This window comes from Elaeis guineensis, chromosome 11 (assembly GCF_000442705.2).
Source record: "Elaeis guineensis isolate ETL-2024a chromosome 11, EG11, whole genome shotgun sequence".
Lineage (NCBI taxonomy): Eukaryota > Viridiplantae > Streptophyta > Magnoliopsida > Arecales > Arecaceae > Elaeis > Elaeis guineensis.
Genome location: NC_026003.2, coordinates 20,235,805 through 20,250,252, shown reverse-complemented (window position 1 = coordinate 20,250,252; position 14,448 = coordinate 20,235,805). Strand labels below are relative to the sequence as shown.

Genomic DNA, 14,448 nt, shown 5'->3' with positions numbered 1-14,448 from the left:
AGGATTTGGATAAGGTCTCATTTAAATTTGAATCCTTATTTGATAAGGATTGCACCTTATCTAAATTAGGTAGGACCTAATCCCTCTTGGATGCTAAAATAAAAGGGGCTCTCTTTGAGGCGTGTGATATTAGATGTGATCTTATTTTTATCATGAGAAAAGAAGAGAGAAAGGGGTTGGGCGTGAGGCATCTTAGGCATACATCGCTTTTGGCGTAGGGTTTTGGGAAGAGAGAAAAAGAAATGTGAGAAAGATTTCTCCCATCTTCATCTTCCTCTTTTCAAATCTTCTTCTCTAAGAGGATCTAAGAGAAGTGAAGAAGATCTTCAATCAACCATCAAGAAGCGATCTCTGCAAAGGAGCTAGCACTTCAAGAAGATCAAGGAGTCTTTAATTAAATCAAGGTCTCATGTAGATACCTGTAGAGATCGGAACGTATGTGGTTCGAGAATCAAGATATCTACGATCATTGACTGTAGTGTAGATCGATTCACATAAAGGTATAGAGATCGGATCTTCTCTTGGTAGATTAAACATTAGATCAGATTTTAGATGCATGATTATGTTTATATCGTAGATCCATTTTAGATGGTTTATAGATAAGATCTAATGCATGTTTAGATGAAAATATTTAATCTAGATTTACTTCTACTGCTTTATTCAAAAATATTTTGAAATTACATGTATGAAACCATCTAATCCAACAAATACTTACTTCTTGATTATTTCAGTGTGGAGGTTATGACCATATTTCATAGCTCACAGCATCACTAACATGACTGCTTAGTCATTGAAGGAAGTACTATAAAGCCTAGAGATCTTTGGTCGCTCGGCCAAGTGGGTAGTTTAGCTTGAAAGGTTCGATATAAATTATCGGCCTTGAACTACTACAAAGGCCCAAGCTCTTGCTGACTTCATTGTTGTGTACACTGTGCAGAAGAAGCTAGGTTCAAAGAACATAAAAGTTGAATCCGAAGATGAACTGGATGAATCAGAAGAACAACCATATTGGATGCTTCATGTTGATGGATCCTCCATTATAGAAGGGCATGGAGCCAGGCTGATCCTTTCTAGTCCTAAGGATATTGTAGTGAAGTATGCTCTAAGATTCAACTTCAAAACTCCTAACAATGTAGTAGAATATAAGGCCCTCATCACTAGTTGAGGTTAGCCCAAGTTGTCAGACTGATTCGACTTCGAGCTTATAATGATTTGCAGCTATAATCTAATCAAGTTTAATTAAGGAGATTACAAAGCTTAAGATTTGACGACAATAAACTATCTATAAAGATAAATGAGATTTTCTCTACTTTCGATAAATTTGAAACTTTATAGAATCTCCAGAAGAAAACATGATTGCATCCATGCTCTCCAAATTAGATGGCTCAAAATGCTCAAACTTGAGTTGAATGACATACTTTGAAGTACTTGATAAACTAAGTATTGATGAAAGTAGCACTCAAGTTAAGTTGGATGAATCCTATCATCAATTACCTTAAAGAAGGGAATCTCTCAACCAATCAAAAAGAGGCTTGCAGACTCAAGTACAGGTAGCTTGATACATTTTGATCGGAGAGCAGTTATACAAGAGATCTTTTATATTGTTGGACTTGAAATCCCTCCAACCCATCGAAGTTGGGTATGCCCTTTAAGAAGTCCATGTAGGTATATATGAAAGTCACTTATGGGTAGTGCTTTGTATATAAAATGCTGAAGCAAGATACTACCAACCCATACTATAGAAAGATGCAACAAAGTTTGCCAGAAAGTATGATCGATGTCAAAGGCATGCCAACATTCAACACTAACCAACTATGGAGCTTGCCCCAATCAGAATCCCATGGCCATTTGCCCAATAAGGTTGGACATTCTTGATTCTTTCCCAAGTTATGGATAGAGGAAATTCTTATTGTCACTATCTACTATTTAACAAAATAGGTTGAGGTAGTGCCCTTAGCTTGGATCATTGCAAAAAACATATGAAGCTTCATTTGGTAGTTTATTATCTATCAATTTGGAATTCCTCAGGTCCTTATCATTAACAATGATCAACAATTCAACAATGCCTGATTCAAAAATTTTGCTCCAAATTTGGTATTGACAATTAGCTCACCTTGGTCAGCAATCCTCAAGCCAATAGTGAAATCAAGGTAAATAATCATATTATTTTATAGATCTTAGAGACCAAGCTTGATCAAGCCACGGGCCTCCAGTTGGAGACATATGATGAGCAAGCCAATGCCTAGTATCTCTATGCCAACTTGGATTGTTGGATGAAGCTCGAGAACATGCTCACATCAAGATAGCCTTTTATCAACAACGGGCAGCTTGATACTATAACTCCAGTTAAAACAAAGTATTTCTCAGAGATAGCAACCTAAGAAGGAGGAATGAATTAGATTTTATAAAATTTAAGACTTGAGTTCGAGACAATTTGTGTGCCCAAAATCAATTCAGATTGTGTATGTGAAGTGATAAATTATAAAGATGCAACAAAAATAAATTAAGATAAAATGATAAATAGAAGATAAAATGATTACAATTACAAATACAATGATTTTACGGTAGTTCGGTGCTAAATACAATAGCTACATCCACTCCCAAGCAATCTCCCTTGAGAATTTCAACTATAACTATTTAAGATTACAATCCGATTGTTTTCATGGGTTTGCAATCTAATCTAGTTGATTTTTACCAGATCACTAACCATAACCTACAGTTGATTATTTTTTTTTGGGTTCACAATCAATCCCAATTGATTTTTGCAGAGATACCAGTTGTTGCTACAGATTCTCGGCTTGAACTGGAGTCATGGAGTTTGACAGTCTTGCAAAGATTATGGCGATCGGACCTACAAAATAAATCTCCAACTGAAAGTGGTTTTTGTGGGAACCCTCCGACACTTTTCGATAGGAACCCTCCCACATTCAAGTCAAAAATTTAAAATAGATGAGAAGGAGTATGGTGAGAGTTGCATATTTTGGGGTTCCTTAATTGCCTTTATTTATAGAGGTGAGAGCCATGGATCAGAAGAGTGGCGGAGAGCTTTCTACCATACCCTCAAAATTCTTGTTTTGATTTTTTTGGATTTGATGGGTGGAATCATCTCATCCAGCATGTGGCCAGTTATTCTCAGAGATGGCATGATTTGACAGGATTTATTTGACATATAGTTAGCCATCCCTAGGAGTGGCGTGATTTGACGTTGAGTGATTTGATAGGTTGTTCGAGAGTCTCTTGTCAATCTTTCCCAACATAGCGATCGAATGGGTCGGAGGGGACATGGCTTGAAGCCCTATTGAGTGTGTTGTGGGAGATAAGAATTGATGATAGGTCCTTAGTCAAGATAACATTTTGGTCAGAACTCTTTATAGATCAGTGTTCGATGCCTGGATGTCACACTGATGAGCAAGATGATAGGTTTGTAGATTGGTAGCTTGATATGTTCGATGATGGATTTGGTTGTCGATGCTGGGGTCGACAGCTTAAGTATGAATTAGGGGCTTACAGATGGGGATGCTAGTGAGAAGTCGGTAGCCCATGCAAGGTTAGAAGCCGACCTGGGATTGATGGCCGATGCATAGATCGATGGCTGATGTGGATCAATGGCCGATGTGGGTTGATGGCTGATTTATTCATGTCTTCGGATCAGGCACTAGAGCCCTATGAATAGCTCTGGGGATGAGTCCCGAGGCCTATGGTCAAGAAGGTGTGACCCCACAACTCTTGGCCCTCACTTTCAAGACTGAAGTGATCGCTTCGGATGAAGTAGCAATTCTCATAGAGAAGGTCTTGGCCAAGCGGATGAACCCAAGCTATCCAATCGTCAGATGAACTGTCACACCATTTCGAAGTTTGGATCTTAGTTCATTAAATCACTTCAATGGAATCTTTGGATATTTTTTAAGGTCCTCTTTGGATGCGTCCTGAGGCTCTCAACTTTGGGGATCCTAACTCAGGTCAGGGTATCTCTGAAGTTATTGATATTGTGTCGATCAAAGCTTTAAAGGCTTTAATCGGAGCTAAGATATCTTTGAGGGATTGGCCTGCCAGTCTGCTTGCCGAACTCCTTTCATACTTATTTGCATAATACCTCATGATATTAGAAACTCGAGTCGAATATATTAGATATATGATAGATGATTGGATTTAATAAGTAATTTCATAATCTCCATCTAGTCGGGATCATCATAGAAAGATTATATCATACGTTAATTGTACCTAGAGATCATCTATTTTATTCTACTATAATGCTACTACATACTGCTAAGCATCACTGGTAGATTGTGAGACTCATAAGAATTATCTTGATGATCGATTATTCTTATTAAAAAGAGTTAAATTATTTTGATCCATTGAAAAGAATTTCAATGATATTGAGGATAGAAATCATAATATATCTCACTCCAGATATAATAGAATATATGGGGTCACATATATAAGAGGTTGTATCTGATCAGATGGTTGGATTTAATATGATAAGACTCAGTACAAATTTGAGTCAAAAGTTTGACATGTCAAAGATTAACAAATGAAAGGTTTGACTTGTCAAAGAGTTGACACTATCAAACTCCAAAGCAGTAAGACTCCTAACAAACTTTCAATGGTCAAAGGTTATTCGTCAAAATTTGATTTGATAATGTGATTGACATTCATAAGGACTCCTCATGCTTGAGGTGTTGGTGCCCAAGAGTTGTGGCACCACATATTTTCTTACTCCATATGTAGGCATGCATCCAAGTTGCTGACACCTAAGGCTAATGCCCAATTTCCCATGCTCCATCTCATCATGCTATTGATTATGCTTAAGAGTCCTTGTTGCTTAAGCCTTGGACTGGTCAAAGGGTTTGACATATTAAAGACTTGATGCATTAGGATTTTAACGTGAAGGAGTTCACGATAATTATAAAAGAGATCAGATCTCATGCCCAAGAAAAAGAGTTTGCCCCCTCTTATCTCACACCCCTCTTGTTGCATGCCCAAGTTATTGGACGCCCCACCCGAACCTCACGTAGAATTGTTCCACGCCCAAAGTGGGGGACACGCCAAAAAGAAAAGAGAGAGAAGGAATGCTGAATTTTTTTGAGAAGAAAATTAAGAAAGGCCAAGAAAAAGTCCTAACTTCATTCTTATGTGAAATGCAATCTTGCAAAGAGAAAAAATGCTAAAATTTTGAGAAAAATTTTTACAATAAGTAAAAAGAAATCAACAATCAGAAGAAAAATCTCTGTAAGAGAGCTAGTATTTTAGTGAGATCAGATATCTCTGATCAGATCAGAGCCTCGTGTAGATTTCTATAGAGGTCAGACACTTATACGGCTTCAAAAAGATCATGAAGATATCCATAATTATCAGATTATGGTGTAGATTTATCTGCATAAAGACATGATTTAATCTCATTTTATTATATTAATCTTAATCTTAAAAAGTATGAGGGATTCAGATTGTTTTGAGATGAAATCTCGTATATTTAATTAAAAATTAATTTCATAGATTCTTTCTACTGCACATATGACCCTTTTCCAACACTACGTGCTCTAATTAACAATTAAAAGAGTGAGTATGATATATATACAGCAAATTAAACTAGAGAGTAGGGAATTAGAGTAAGTAAAGAAGCATAATTAAAAGCATAAGAAATTTATAGTAGTTCAGTGTCAAACTCAGTACCTATGTTTATTTTTAAGAACCCCTACTTAGAAATTGCACTATAATCTCAAAGATTACAGTTTTATTATTTTGTTTGGATTTATAATTAACCTAATTGATTTTATACAGGCTTGCAAATCAAAATCTTTCCAACTAAGTCCACCTAGAGTTAGTCCAATATACTTATTCGATTTTGGACTTGAACTGATCTTTTCTCTCTAGTTTTGATCTTAAGAAATTTGAAATAAATTAGAGATTACAAACATAATGAGAATTTAATGCTTAAAAGAAAATTCTTAAGGAAGCATAAAGGAAGTCATTGAGGAAGCTCTTCAAATTCTTTGACTTCCTCCTTTGATGCTTGAGAGAGAGCTGAATGGATGCTAGAATATTTACTTAGTCAGTAGCTCAAGATATTCAATGTTTTTATCCTCTCTTTTTGAATGAATTAAATGTGTAGAGGGTTTGGCTTGAATGCTCTCGTAAATGAACTTTTTTTTAATCTCATTTGTTTCCCACTTAAATTCCTTAAATATCTTCAAAAATGTTTGGAAGAGATAATTGGACCATTGGATAAGATAAATTAGTCATTATCTATATTTTTAGCCCGTGGAACCTTTCTAAAAAACTAGCTGTTAGACTATTAGTTGCAGAGGTATCGAACCCTCTTCTCCAGGGGTCGACTCATCATTGTTACTGATAGACTCATAAAGTACTTATTTCTAAGCTGCTTTCTATCTTTTGATTGTTCCTATTCTAGGATTGATTCGGCTGAAGTTTGAGTCCACTTGTTCCATCTTGGGGTTGACTCACAAGGCATTGGGATCAACTTATTAAACTCTAGGGTTGACTCTTGAATGAATCAATTTTTGTTGCTCTCTATCTTTATCCTAAGAGTGCTTATAGATTGATACGGTTGTTCCTGGGATCGACTCATGGGTTGTGCCAGTCTACTTCAAGTGTGTCAGGGTCAACCCTTAATATTTGGGATCAAGTTTTGAACCTTCTAAAAGTTAACTACATCGTGTTTAAGCCTATAGACATTAAAGATTGGCTCCTAATAATCAAGAATCGACTCCTCTCTTCCAAAACTTATTAAAATGTTTGAGGAACTTGAACTTTAGTTATTTTGGAGAAGGTTTCTTTTAGAGTTTATGCATAGCCATTGAGCAACCTAAAAAATCTTATAACCATTCTCTCAAACCAATGTTAGTACCATTTATACTTAAGTATTTTGACATCATCAAAATCAATTCTTAGACCAACATTGATCAAACTTTCTATGGGCTTAACTATAAGTCAAAATATCGAATTACAGATAATATATCGGATGAGTCTCCCAAGAGATAATCAATAATACCATAGGTTAGGATGAGTCTTCTAAGAGACCGTCGACTAGTTATTTCTATGGGCCTGATTGAGAAGTTGAACAACTAAAACACGGATGAAATGTCGAATGAGTCTCCCAACACACCATCGACAGCATCAAATGTGAGCACCATAGTTTAGGATGAGTTTCATAAGAAGCCCTTAGCTTATTGTTGACTAAGAGTTGAAGAAAAACCTAGTCAAGGCTAGGCTTGGATGCAAGGAGGCATATCTCGACTGATCATCCAAGTATTGGCTATGTAAAGATCCAATGATCTAGGTGGATTATCAGATATGATGTCAACCATTTTGGCCACTATGATTATTCAGGAGGATTACTAGACTCTATATAGATCGCCTTGGCCATTATGGATATTCAGAAGTATTATCATACTTGATGTGGACCACTTTGGCTACTATAAGAATTTAAAAAATTATATATTTAATATGAATTACGCTGTCCAATATGAGTAGGACTCAATATGGATAAATTTGATCATTACAAGTATTAAAAGATCACAAGACTCGACATGGATCACTTTGATCAGAAGGATCATCAGATTTGATATGGATTACATTGGCCACTATGCACTCGATGAAAATCACTTTGACCACTATGACTATTTAGGAGGATCACTAGACTAGATATAGACCATTTTAGTCATTTTAGATATCTAAAAAAATCACTAGACTCGATGTACATCATGTTGGCCACTATAGATATCCAGAAAAATCATCAAACTCGATATGGATTACTTTGGCCATTGTGGACAGATTTGAATAAGATCTAGGAGTAAGATTGATCATATCAGGAAGTCAAATCATATGTTAAACTTTAGGAAGTCATAACTTGATCTTATATTGCTTGATTGAGATGATCTTTATTTTGAAATTAGATATCTTTTCGATATCTACAACTTTTGACCAATCCTCTAAGAATTTTAAGGAAGAACAAAATTTCATCATTTAGACCTCAAATTAGGCTAATCAAACTAAAACTTTTTTTTTGGGATGAATTTTGACTGGATGTTATCTTCCTATATATAAAGAATTAAATAGAGCGATAGCAGATAAAATTGATATAAAAATCAAGATCGACATCTAGTATAATTTTAATATTTGTTTGATTATTATATTAATAATATTTTTTAGAAATCTAGTCTTATTTAAACTAGGAAGAGGAATATAATCCATATTGTATAAGGATGAACTTCTTTGTTAAAAATAGAGGTTATGTACTTCAGTTTATATGGTTTGGAGAATCAATCAAGGAATAAAAAGGAGACTTATGCCCTACTTTCGAGATTCTTCTATTTTCTTCTAGTTGTATTTACGAGATTTGAACTGAATGGATTAAGAGAAATTTTCTCTTTAATTGGATCAAATTGATATCAGAGCCAAGTTTTTCTATATTGATGGGAGTAAGTTGGTATGAGAACTTTGGTCCTTTATATCTATGGAGGTCTAGATGCATGAGCAGTATAAGTAGTAGGAGGAGGGTTACTGAGCTTGGAGTATATCAGAGGATAGAGAGAAATATGGCAGCTAGATCTACCTCAATGGATGATGAGATGAAGAAATGTCTCCTACAATCAAAGAAATAGATTGTTCAACTTATTGAGATTGTGTCTTGATTGGTGATGCCTTCAACACATAAAGTACTAACAACTATAAGAAAGCTATCTCCCACATCTAGAGACTAAGATCTACCATCTAGCAAGCAAGACAAAGGATAGAAAACATCTCTAGGCAAAGCCAAACGATTTAGCCGTGAGGTGTGGAAGCAAGCATATTTCTATCTTCAACTCTGATTATCAAGAGCAAATTTTTTTAACAAGTAGAGATCTGATTCAAGTATATCATCAAACTTGATATGGATCATGTTAGTTGCTACAAATATTTAGAAGGATTACTAGATTTGATGTGGATTATTTTAGCTCCTATAAATATTCAGAAGTATGATTAGACTAGATGTGTGTTACTTTGCCTACTACAAGTATCTAGAAGGATCACCAGACTCGATATGGATTATTTTGGCTATTATAAGTATGACTCAATGTGGATCACTTTGGCCAGTATGAGTATTAAAAAAAATCATTAGACTTGATATGGATCACTTGATATAGACTATTTTGGCTATGAATTATAAAGCTTGATGTTGATTACTTTAGTCACTATGAGTATTAAGATGTAGATTACTTTAGTTATTACAAATATTTAGAATGATCAATAGACTCGATGTGGACCACTTTGGCCATCATAAAATCTAAAAGGATCATCAAACTCAATATGGATCGTATTGGCTACTTTTGGTATCCAAGAAGATCAACAGACTCGATATAGATCACTTTGCCACTACAGGTAGGGTTGAATAGGATTTAGAGTAAGATTTATGATATCAGGAAGCCAAATCATGTGCCAAACTTTAGGAGGCCATTAGTTAGTCATACGATGTCTACTTGAGATGATCTATTTGTTTTGAAATTAAATATCTTTTGGAGATGAACAACTTTTAGCCAGCCCCATAAGGATTAAATTAGACCAAAATTCTAATGTTTGGGCATCGAAATGGATTGGTCAAACTAAAATTTTTCTTTTTAAGAAGAATTTTGATCGGATATCCAATCCATGAAGAATTAGATAAAATGACATAAGATGAAATTGATGCAAAAGTTGAGATCCACCTCATGTAGAATTTTACTATTTTTTATAATAGTTATATGTCTTTTAGAGACCTAGTCCTATTCTAATTAGAAAGAGGAATTCGAATCAAATTGTTCAAAGACGGACATTCTTCTAAAAACTAGAAAGAGACATCTGGCTTGAATTGTATAAGAGTGGACCTTACAATTATAAATAAGGGTTATGTGCCTCAATTTATGCAGTGTAGAGAATCAATCAATAAAAGAAAAAAGGATTTAAGCCCTACTTTCGAGATTTTTCTATCTACTTATATTTTTTTTTCTGAGAGATTCGAATTGAGTGGATTGAAAATAATTTTTCTTCTTCTTGATTGGATCATCTACCTATTTAGGCAAGGGGAACTAGGCACTAGGATAAAGATTCAATATTCCAAGCAAAAACCCAATAAACCAAATAAGCCACCTTCTCAAGTGAGAGGAAGTAGGCACTGAGACAACAAGTTAAGCTCCAACCAAATGAAGACCGAGTAAGCTATTTTTTCAGGTGAGAAAATAAGGATCGAAGTCCAGAACCAAGTTACACAATAACAACAAAATAGACATGACCCATCAGCCAGAAATCATCAACAGATTGAGGGCAAGAGTTTGAATCAACCATAGATGTACTCTGTGAAATCAGTACAAAGTCCTCGATCTCATCAACTTTGAATAGGGACTTGGAGAACTCTGGCATCCAAACTATGACTAATATGCCTAAAGGAGCTAGAGTTTGCAACTTTCGCAGAACAATAGCCAGAATATAGTGACACAAATAGAAATACAAATAAAAGATGCCTTCATGAATAACATTGGAAAATTACAGGACAAAAAATATAGTTCAGCAACAAAGCAATATAGGTAGGAAGAAGACATGATTACACGGAGTCCTATAAGACTGACTATGAAGAAAAAGATCAAGCTTGCCTTCAGAGCAGCGCTAAGGGAAGAAGGCAAAGGAATTGAAGTTTCACATGATAAAATACTCCAAAAAATGGATGGTTACTACAAAGTAGAGGAACCATCTGAAGTAACTATCCCATTATAAAGAGCCCCGAATGATGCTGATTTTATCATTTGTCTATTCATCTGTCCATCAACTACCACATGTAAGCTTAGCATTTGCAGATTTTATGTTCCCACAAATCGATCCATCTCCGAATCATGGGAAGGAATGGTGGCAACCATGAAAATCCCATCAGCATGCATGACACTTCAAAAGTGAAATCGACTTTGCGGAGATCATGTCCATAATTAAATGCAACATTCGAAAGGATCCACAACCAATTTGACCGCTCGAATTCATCTTGGTTGGCTCACCTAGTGATTGATATGATTACTTTCTTCATCAAAGCCAAGCAAGCATAGCTTGAGCTGAGAATTATGGGGCAAATGATATAGTTTGGATTTAGTACTCCAAAATTCTTGTTCATAACTTAGCTTGCCAAGTCAGACGATAAAACGTATCCGGTGAAATCAATGATCAATTAAATCTTTGAATAATCAATAAATAATTACAATCTAACATGATCTCAATTCATCTAGAAAGGCATGTCATAACCGACTAGTAAATAAGGCTAATGCTTAAATCTAGTGCACTTGATAAGGCATATCTTTATTATCCTAATTAATGGAAATGGAAAAAGCTCAACTGCTTATCTAATAATCTCAAGTACAAAAATTCTTATACTCTCCTCTATAAATACCAGGTATAAGGGATACTCATGTATGATGGTGAAAACCCTACATATAATGTACTTCTCTCTCTCATATCTCATGTTTTCTCTAGAAACTTTGCCTAGCTTAAGCACTAGAGGATCTTTGTCAAATATATTCGGCGAACCTCTGATTGTTTTATATGATTGTCGATCTGCTCCAGCGTCAAACCGTGTTCCTCCATCTCCACCGAGTAGGGCAGCTCATTTGTCCATCATATCAGATCAGATTTTGAGCGGCAATAGTCCTTCAAATGTTACTTTTATTTGGAAACAGTCAAATGTGTCACAGGTGATGAGGTAACATCTATCGATGAGCATCCATCAATTAAACGAGATATTCTATTTAAATAAAGATATTATTTAAAGTGTTTTTTTTTTTTGATGTATTCTATTGCTTGATGGAATCATGGGCAGTGTTCAAATCACACCTTATGTCTCGTCGTCACTAAAAAAAAAAAAGGAGAGAAAAATTCGTGGGGCCATGCTCTTTGTTCAGGCGAGCGAAGCAGAGAAATTGTACCCGATGTGATTGGTCGTTTATAAGGATATTATTTATCTGAGAGAAGGATGGGTGGGCATGCTCGTTGATTCCATTTTACAGAGAAGATTAAATGGATGAATCCAAGCTGAGACTTTTGCTAGTAATTAATTAGAAAGATCTCTCTCTCTCTCTGTAGGTTGAGGGAGGCAGGAAATTCCCCTCCATTTATTAAAATCTAAGTTCAATTACTTAGCCACATTATCAGCCCACGTAGTCTAATAGTACTAAACTTATAGCTGTCATAGCAATATTATTTAACTAAACAAAGGAAGAAAACTAGCCAGCTTTCAGAACAACTTCAATTTTTAATAGCATAACACTCTGAGCCAATGATGGACCTCATAGGTCCGACCTGTCTGCATGAAATGCTATATAGTTCTAACTGAAAAAAAGGTGACAAGAATTTCTCCTGACATCATGTAATCAAGCATAGCAGTGATCTTTATTTCAGTTTCGTTAGCAGTTATTTACACTGGAGAAGTGGGGAACATTGGTTACACCCTTCTTTTCCATGATAAAACGACTCAAACTCAAGAACAAAAACCGATTCCCACAAATTACCAGCACAAATTAAATAAGCCTTCTTCCTCCAACCATCTTCAAAGCCCAAGCAAGCAATGCGAGTCCACGATAATAACAACAAGCACTCGGCTCACCGGGCCGACTTCCCGGAGAATCCCCGGAGCAACGGTAAAGACTCCATGCTCCACGCTCTCTCACGTCCACGTGGCAGCAGGAGCAGAAGTCTTTCAAGTCATCGAGATTCGCGAACTTGGTGGCGGACGATGAAGGGGAGGAGATTTGGCGGAGGATTTCCTCGAAGCGGGACTCGTCGCAGGGGACGGCGAGGGGCCCGGCGCAGGCGGAGAAGCCGTACTCCTCCTCGGCCTCCGAAAGGAGCTTCCGGAACACCGGGTGGTTGAGATGCGCCGCGCGAACCACGAAGCGGCGGCCGCTGCTCCCTACGCTGACGGCCACGTGGCCGGCCGGCACGTCCGCCGGCACCCGCCAAGCTCGGCCCAAAGCCGCTTTTATCCTCCACCTGCGGAGCATCTGGCGCACCCTCGCCACGTACCGGATCTTGCCACACTTCCCCATGTCTCTTTCTCTCTCGTCTCTTTTCTTTCTTTCTTGTTTTGGTCCAGGCTTCGCTTCCGCAGAGAGAGGCGAGGGGAGGGGAGGGATAAATGGACGCGAGAGGAAGAGAATGGGCTTGGAAGTTAGATTAATTACGAGAGGAGAGAGAGAGCGGTGATAGCGCGTGAGGACAGGAGATGAGGGAAGGCAAAGGCAAAGATTCTTCCTCTCTTGGTGCGACAGCTGTTACGTCGTACGGATATATCATATTTATGCGACGTCATTTATGTTTTATGCGGATATAACCATGAATGCGACAGCTGTTACTTCATCTATGTTTTATGCGACGTGGACGTGGACGTGGAAAACATGCTTGTAAGGTACACGGCCGCATTTATGGTTTACACTTAATCATTGCGAATTCATCAGGAAGGAACTGAAAAAAAAAAAAAAAATCATAAAATTATATTACACCAACAAAAACAAAAAAATAGATGAAGATGAAATTATTGAGCCCTTCTTGACCTCAAAATTATTATAATTTAATTATAAAAAAAATAAATATACTTATCGTTGTCTACATGCAGCATTTTGATTTTCTAAATCTAATTCATAATAATATTTTTAATAAAAATATATCATAAGTACTCTTGACTAAGTAGACCATCAAATCTATAAAAAATATTATTTTATGACATACCTCATCTATTAAAGCCAATAAGATGGACATCGTCTTAATTGCATTTATTTAAAATTTAATTTTATCACAATCATCACAAAATATATCTTATCAATTGTATTGAAAATTTGTTTTGGATAGAACTTAGATCGAAATAAAGCATGCAAAACAAATCTATCATTTTGGGCCACATCTAGATGAATTCAATCAGATAGATTCCAGCAATCCAGCCATATATCCATTGCATTGCAAGTGCCCATGATGTAAACAAAGCGCAGCCATCTTATACCAGCATGTGATCCATCCAACCATGATTTCTTTCCTCTTCTCATCTCTCCTTTGGTTGCAGGACAGAGCCGTATGGCTTTTAAATAATGATTATACTAAAACTTGGCCACAAAATGCAAAGGAAAGTGCCACAGTAAGGTGGCATGAACCGCATGCGTGAGGTACCGTCTCTTTACTGCTGGTTCCGAGGTTGGGTCTTTTCGGCTCGCGGCATGTTGGGAGCCGGTGCTTCCTTTCAACGCAAGGGGGAGTCGTATCTGCATAGAAAACGTCCACATGGGCTTCCTCTGATCGTTAGCTACTGCTTCAATTTATTTGGGCGGCTGGAAACTGGCACGAGTTCTCTGTTCAACGATAAGAACGTGCATATAATTTGTTGGCTGACCATCCAATATAAATTTCCTAGTGATGAACCGTTTTCGTACTGATGATCAGTACAATATGCAAGTA

At 36.6% G+C, this 14,448-nt stretch overlaps 1 pseudogene; it reads right to left on the bottom strand.

Moving 5' to 3' along the window:
* Positions 1 to 12,372: 12,372 nt before the first annotated feature.
* On the bottom strand, positions 12,373 to 13,129 carry LOC105035114 (auxin-responsive protein SAUR71-like; annotated as a pseudogene).
* Between the last annotated feature and the right edge of the window lie 1,319 nt (positions 13,130 to 14,448).